Source organism: Arachis ipaensis, chromosome B10 (genome assembly GCF_000816755.2).
Source record: "Arachis ipaensis cultivar K30076 chromosome B10, Araip1.1, whole genome shotgun sequence".
NCBI lineage: Eukaryota > Viridiplantae > Streptophyta > Magnoliopsida > Fabales > Fabaceae > Arachis > Arachis ipaensis.
The window spans coordinates 3,272,874-3,281,632 of record NC_029794.2 but is presented as its reverse complement, the minus strand read 5'-3'; positions in this window follow the sequence as shown (position 1 = coordinate 3,281,632).

Below are 8,759 nucleotides of genomic sequence, written 5' to 3'. Positions count from 1 at the left end.
GGACCATACAATTAACATAAAACACTGAAGATTGCAAGTTGGCTCAGGATTCGGTGGTCCCAGAATGTTTGGACCACTTAGTGGTCCCATAACAAAACATGTTTTTTAAGTTTTTTTAACAACTGCTACATAGTCCTTTAACTAATTTTAATTATAAATTGACCCCATATATTTTATATAATTATAAAAACGATTTTTTATTTTATAAATAATTAATTTATCATAAATCTATCATGTTCATTAACAATCAAGAACAAAAACAATTTTTTAGCCATTACAATCGATTAAAATATTAAATTTGATTGGTCTCGTTCGCGAGGAATCATAAAATTGTGTTTTCTGCGAAAACCAATCGATTGGAATAATGAATCAATCAGATTGAAAATTGCCAAAAGCATGGTTTTCGCATAACTCAATCGGTTGGTCATACGATCCAATCGATTGAACGATGAATAAAAATTGGATTTTTGTAATTCAATCGATTGTTTAGAATTTTCAATCGATTGAATGCTTCAAAACAACCTGGGTCTCACCAAATTCAATCGATTGCTTTTGTGACTCAATCGATTGAATTTACCCAAACAATATGAATTTGCCAATTTCAATCGATTGTAGTGTGTGTGAATTCAAATTCAATCGATTGAAATGATAATTCAATCGATTGGAACGCGATGTATTACGCCTATGTCAGTCTTGTTTTCGTTTTTAAAAATTATCTTCTTATTCATCTATCTCATCTTTAAAATTCTATCTTCCTTTTTTAAGGTTTTATTTGGATTTAGATACTCTAATCTTATCTTTTCCTTAATATTAACATTATAAATTGGTGAATAATTCATCACCAATTATTCAATCCCACCATTAAAATCGTGTATCATTCTCTTTATAAAAAATTTCATTGTTTTTCTTTCGAACATCCATCCATCTACTGAATATCCATTTTTTTCATTTTTTATCCGTTTATTTAATATTCACTTTTTGTTCATCGTTAATTGACAATCACCGTTGCAGCAATCAGCAAAGGTCCAATCAATTTTTTTCATTGTAGTGTTCAGAAAACAATCCATCGTTTTGATTACAAAATCGAAGTTAGTGGATAGAATCTCTAATTTATAGTGAATAAGTTGCACCTTACCATTTTTTTAACAAAAAAAATTATAGTGAATAAGTTGCAGCTTACCATTTTTTTAACAAAAAAAATTTACAAAAAAATTTATTCACTTACCAATTTTTTGTACTAATTTATAGTGAATAAATTGCAGCTTGAGAATCACGATATTCGCATGATAACCGCTGTGCATTTACTCCGGAATCGGATCAACCATAAGAAGGCACAAATTATAGCGTCGGCCGATGATTTTTGGAAATTGCACACTAACCATGAGATGTAAAGATTATAGTAGTAATCTAGATAAAACTTAATACTTTGATTATTATCAATTTATTTGTTATGTTTGGTGGATATACTTCTTTAGTTATTTTTCAATGACTTCTTAAATAGATATTTATCGTTTTGTGATTTCTACAATTTTTTTCTATTTCTATGCAATTTATAGATACTTTAGTTTAAAAAACTCATATTATTTTGATGTAGTAATGTTATTTTCATTTATTATTTCAACAACAATGGCATACAAATATTATGTCTTGTGAATTATATTTTATATTATTTAATTAATTTATAAATAAAAAAATTCCATGTCTTTTTATTTGTTTGCATTCTATTTTGGATTTTTGCATCTTATCAAGATTTGACCTCTCTATTTTAATTAATTTTATATATATTGCTAATAGATAAAAAAAATCTAGATAAGAGTAACATAAGAACAATCAATCATGATTATTATATATTGCATTTGGAAAGAGAGACTTTTTTAAAACAAGATAATGAAAAATCAAGAAGCAATATATTAGAACAGCAAACCAGAAATTCAAATTACATAAAGAACAACTTCTTCTTCTTCCATTTCCCCTTCTTTTTCTTTCCTTCCCCTTTCGGACGAACAGAGATACTCTTTCTTTTTTTTTTCATTTTATAATTTTTTATTATGGATAATTTGATCCAAAATTTTAACATCTAAGTAAAAAAGACGATTTCGTATACAAAAAAAGATTAGAAACGAAAAAAATTTTAGCCTATACCTTAAGAACCAAAATCGTTCTTAACCCTTAATATTTCATAGGGACTTACTAAAATACCTTTTAATTTTAATACTATATGATATGAGATATAGAAATTCTTGGTTCGGCTAGAAAAACCAAGGTGAGACCACATAATGAAAAAATTCCGAGAGAAATGAAAAATTCATTACACATATTTTAATTCTCGCCAGTACTATTCTTGAAGGTCTTGCTCTTCCTTGCACTAAAACCCTTTGACTTTGAGTACTTCATATAAAAATCAAATGCAAGCTGCAAAGTAGAAAAGTGGTATTTGCCAATTTTCTCCGCAAAATTCTCACTAAATTTCAAAGTTGTAATGTCTTGCACAGAGTCAACCGCATAAGCGGCTTCAAGGATATCTTTTGACATATCAGATTCAGAAAAAAACGCTCCCTCAGTAAATTCATCTATGAAATCTTGTTCGAATTCATTCTGTTCATCCATCATATCTTGGTCACTTACTAGCTCTTCTTGTTGGTTAAAGTTATTGTCCTCCTGGTATTGCTCATTCATCTCAGTGTCCGTAAATATACCTGACATCTTAAAATGTCCAATAAAAAAAAATATCAGTACACTCCATCTTATAACATTACATAAAATAGATAGATTCGTATATTGCTAGCAGGGATGGATCCAGAGATTTTAATATTGAGGTGCCAATTTTTATATAATTTTTTTTAATCTATAAAAATAATTAACATATAGTTATTGGAGTTAGTTTTTTAATAGATTTATTAAGATACATATAATTATAATTTTTTCCAACAATTTTATTTTTAATATGATAATTACATAAATAAAATATAACTTTAACAATTGTACATTACAAATTTATAAAATACCATATAATTTATAACGGAATTTGCTAAAAATGATCCCATATCTTATTAATTAAAATTCATTCTTTCAAAAGTTTTAAAAAAATTTGAAAATAAATTATAAATTATTAATTAATTGAAAGACACGGTACTAGTTAAAATTACCACATAAAATTAAGATTTTTCTATGGAAAAGTCTTCATGAAAAGCTTCCGGTGTTGCAACAAGTTCACAGCCGGTTCGCATCCACTCTTGCCACTTGTCCAAGATGCCTGTTGAAGGCTGAATCAATTTCTCATGCTTTGTTCCAATGCCCCCTGTCTTCAATAATATGGAGCCTAAGCTTAATAACCCCTGACCTATGGATGAGAGAAGAATAAACTTTTTTCAATTGGTGGCAACGAGTCTTATCCTGGGAGCGGCTCAATTCGACGGTAGACAAAAGACCCTCCTCATAGCGGCACTGTGTTGGAGCACTTGGAAAGCGAGGAATCGATGTGTTTTTGAGAAGGTAATAAGCCCATCACCAGAGATAGTGAAAGAAGCTAGCAATTTAGTGCGTGAACTCGTGAACCATACCTGATAGATGCTACTTTTCTTTACTCTTACTTTACTCTTCTTTAAGCTCTTAGTCTTTCAGTCACAGCTAATGATAAATGGGAATACCCAATTCTTTTGTACTTCCTTATGGAAACACTTTTATTTTATATTAATAAAATAATATTTATCTTTGGAAAAAAAAAGTATAATTTCTTAAAATTTTGGGAGGTCCAGGCCACTACTCGCCCCCTCTAGGTCCGTCCCTGATTGCTAGCTAATTAGTAATAAAAAATAATAATATCTATTTACTTTTTAGTAATTCTCAATGTCTTGTTAGTTAATAAAAGATAAAAAAAATATTTTTTCATTACACAATCAATTTTACGAATAAAGTATCGAAACGAATAATTGGAAAATTAGAGATTCTATCCACTTACCTCGATTTTGTAATCAAAACGATAGATTATTTTCTGAACACTACAATGAAAAAATTGATTGGACCTTTGCTGATTGCTGCAACGGTGATTGTCAATTAACGATGAACAAAAAGTGGATATTAAATAGACGGATAAAAAATAAAAAAAATTGGATATTCAGTAGATGAATGGATGTTCGAAAGAAAAACAATGAAATTTTTTATAAAAAGAATGATACACGATTTTAATGGTGGGATTGAATAATTGGTGATGGATTATTCACCAATTTATAATGTTAATATTAAGGAAAAGATAAGATTAGAGCATCTAAATCAAAATAAAACTTTAAAAAAGGAAGATAGAATTTTAAAGATGAGATAGATGAATAAGAAGATAATTTTTAAAAACGAAAACAAGACTGAAATAGGCGTAATACATCGCGTTCCAATCGATTGAATTATCATTTCAATCGATTAAATTTGAATTCACACACACTACAATCGATTGAAATTGGCAAATTCATATTGTTTGGGTAAATTCAATCGATTGAGTCACAAAAGCAATCGATTGAATTTGGTGAGACCCAGGTTGTTTTGAAGCATTCAATCGATTGGAAATTCTAAACAATCGATTGAATTACAAAAATCCAATTTTTATTCATCGTTCAATCGATTGGATTGTATGACCAATCGATTGAGTTATGCGAAAACCATGCTTTTGGCAATTTTCAATCGATTGATTCATTATTCCAATCGATTGGTTTTCGCAGAAAACACAATTTTATGATTCCTTGCGAACGAGACGAATCAAATTTAATATTTTAATCGATTGTAATGGCCAAAAAATTGTTTTTGTTCTTGATTGTTAATGAACATGATAGATTTATGATAAATTAATTATTTATAAAATAAAAAATCGTTTTTATAATTATATAAAATATATGGGGTCAATTTATAATTAAAATTAGTTAAAGGACTATGTAGCAGTTGTTAAAAAAACTTAAAAAACATGTTTTGTTATGGGACCACTAAGTGGTCCAAACGTTCTGAGACCACCGAATCCTGAGCCTTGCAAGTTTATTATTAATTCTACCTTGAACATGTTTCATATATGAGATGAAACTTGGATGGCATTACTAATAATTAAGCAGGCGTGTTAATTTTCTTTTTTTATTTCTTCCCATTTCTTCTGTTTATTTTTTTAATTTTATCATTCTTAAAATAATAAAATAATTAAATAAGCTAAGCTAACAAAAAGAAACCAAACACATCATAAGTTAATAGGGAATACCACATCATAAACTACGCTAAGCTAAGTTAATTAAAAACCAAACACATCATACCTTTCTATGCTAAGCTAACAGGAAACACCACGTAATTAATATGAGGAACTCAATGTATATGACCAGCTCCATGACCTAATTATCCCAATACAATACTCATCCACCGTCCTAAAATATGGCCTAATAAGGAGGCACTCACTAAGCTCATAAGGCTTTAGTATCCCTATTAAATTTCCCTATGAGTTTATACTTTATAGCTCACAAGTAATTACAATGCAATACTCTTGACTTGAGTCTTCACGTGATGTATTACAAAATGAATTAATTTAAGTGTTTTTTACAATAGCTGGTTGATAATGAATTAAATCAAAAAGCTTCTGTTAACTTTAACTCAATGTAGGAGTAGTATACATATAATAAGGTCCTTTTATATGATTGCGTGCGATTTAATCATCACCTATCACAAAGTTGACTTTCTAAATTGCATTGAGACAACTTCCTTGTGACAAGATTAATAGATCAATCATATAAAATGCTCTAAATAATTATGACCGGTGATCATTCATTCAGAATTAGATATATATTTTTTTGAATGAAAATGAAAAAAAAATGTAAAAGGCAAATTATTTTTTGCCTATTTTATAAGGGGCATGGATAAGTTTATAACCCTAAATTTATATTAATTAGTCATAGGTTTCTGATTATTAAAAACGCAAAATTAAATATATATTCCTCTGTAGGAAGATTTTTAATTTTTTTTACTTCGCGTATCCTCATAGTTAACATACAAATAAAAAAAATAGCATGTATCTTTTGTAATTTTGTTATATAGTTCGGTTGGCCAAAAATTCACTTTTGGTTTTGTCGAATGACTCATTATTAACCTATGATACGCATTCAGAGGAAAAGAGAAGCTTGTGAAGTTGCCCTTTCCTACCACCTTTAACTACACTTCCATAATTTTCTAATTCCCCTCCAACCCTTGACTTAAAATTGTTGTCTTTCCTAGGTGTAAAAAAAATAAAAATAATAATAATAATATATTATTCAAAGTCAGGACAATTCACTCTTGAGGGCTCACACAATATAATAATCAAGGAAACCGAAAATAATAATGAACAATTTCTAAATCAGTTGGCCATATTTGCTGATTTTGGATCTCTCTATACTCTATAAGGAGCTTTAGTGCGTGATGTGAGTTTTTTAAAAGAGAATTGGTTGTTCAGGTTTGGACTTATAAAAAGAAAGTATAAGCACGTTTGTTAGCGAGGATTTGGGAGAGTAATTAGAAGCACTTCATTTGAAAAAATTATTTAAAAAATGGAAAAGAAAGGACATTTTTAAGATGTCAGGTATATTTACGGATATTTTTAAAATTTTTAATGGAGGATATAATTAGTTGTTGTTTTTGTATTTTTTTTTGTGACTGAAATAAATTAAACAAAGAAAAATAAAAGAAACAAAACAAGGAACTGCTTAAATAGAGGGACAGTCCCGTTTAAGACTACTCTTAAACTCCTCCCAAGGTGAAAGAAGCTCCACATGCGAAAGTTGTAACTTCATCGCCATCTTTGCTATAGTATCTGCCACCGTGTTTGCATCTCTCATAATCAAACGAAAGTCAACACGCCAATTCCAATGCATGATATCTCTTATTTTGAGCACCAGTGGATCAATAAACCCAAAACCATCTTGAGTAATAAGATTAAATGCTTCCACACAATCCGTCTCACAAATAACATCTCGTTGACCCACATCCCAAGCTAAGAGATATCCTCTCCAAATAGCAAACAATTCTCCTTGAAGAATACTATTACTCTCAATCATTCCCAAACACCCCATTTGCCAGCTCCCATTACAATCTCTAATAACACAAGCAAAACCAACACTATCACCCAAACCAAAATAACTAGCATCACAATTAATCTTAAAAGTACCAATGGATGGGGGATTCCAAAAACCATTTAGAGTAAAGGGAAGGGACATACGTTGTAATTCAAAAATATTTCTAAGCTCCTTTTCTGAAGTTAATGCCAGACAAATGACTTTTTCCGGAGGCCAAGTTTCATGGATAGCAAACATGTCTGCTCTTTGATGAGAAAATTGACAGCCCTTAGATTCATGAGAGAATTTGACTTCATTAAAATCACCAAGAACAATCCAAGGTCCTTGAAAAACCATGGATTGTGCAACAAGATAATCCCAAAGGAGAACCCTTTTATTAAATTAAGAACTGCCATAAATACCACTACACCTCCAAATTAAATTATCAAAGTGAACCTCAACAGTAACACCCTGATCAAAAGCATCAATGAACTTACAACAAACACCCTTCATAGAGGATAGAAACCAAATACCTCCCTTATGCCCCTGTGCCTCTACTATACCAACAGAGTGATATCCCAACCTTTCCCAAAATAATTTTAAATGCTGAAAAGGGGAGTGAGTTTCAACCACAATAAAGAAAACAGGTCTAAATTTCCTAACAAGTTCCTTACAATGCACCCGGGCCATTCTCTTTGAGTACGGAGTACGTACTCTTTCTCTACTAGGATTTTTTTTTTTTTAACTTTTTAACTTGTTGTTTTTGTATTTGATTGTTAATTATAATTTTATTAATAATTTTTTCATTGCAGTTCTATTTTCGAGGATATTCAGAAAATGATGCCATGTATAGAGAATAATAAGGAAGAGGGACTGCTAACTATATAACTTGGACAAGGAAAGCTCAAGAATTAAAAATTTGTTTTGGCAATCCCTATCAATATGGTAAACTAGAAAGTTACAGAGGAATTTAAGTGCAATTGTTTATTCCTCCTAATACTATTTCTACAATCTTGAGAAAAATTTTACAATTGTGCCAATAAAATGAGATGCCCCTGCTTTAGATTTAGTAAAAGCTACATCTGCCCATTTCAACCGCTCCTTTATTGCAGCTCTTTCCTTGTATTCATCTTCCCTAGAAGATTGTGGAGGTCCTATGTAGATGATGATGTCTGTTGGTTCAGACTTGAACTGAGGGCTGACAAATACTGGGTCAGATCCTCCCTTGAAATTGTAAAACATTATACCATGATCTCTTTGATGTAATTTTGATTTTTGAAAATCTAATATTAAATAAAAAAAAATTTGTCAGCTTATTTTTTCAATAACCATATTATCAATTGTTATATATATCAAACTCAATACAATTCACTCTTGAGGGTCCACACAATATAATAATCAAAGAAATCGAAAATAATAATGAACAACTTTTAAATCAGTTGGCCATATTTGCTGATTTTGGATCTCTCTATAGAAAGCTTTAGTGCGTGGTGTAAGTTTTTTAAAAGAGAATTGGTTTCAGGTTTGGACTTATAAAAAAAAAGTATAAGCACGTTTATTAGCGAGGATTTGGGAGAGTAATTAAAAGCACTTCATTTGAATTTCATTACTCCCTGCATTTTGCTTAACTGATTTTCAAAACTCGAGTAAAATTAGCAATACAATTCTCTCGGGTAGCTTTTTTCTTAATTAACAATTATTATTAGTGTATTGTCG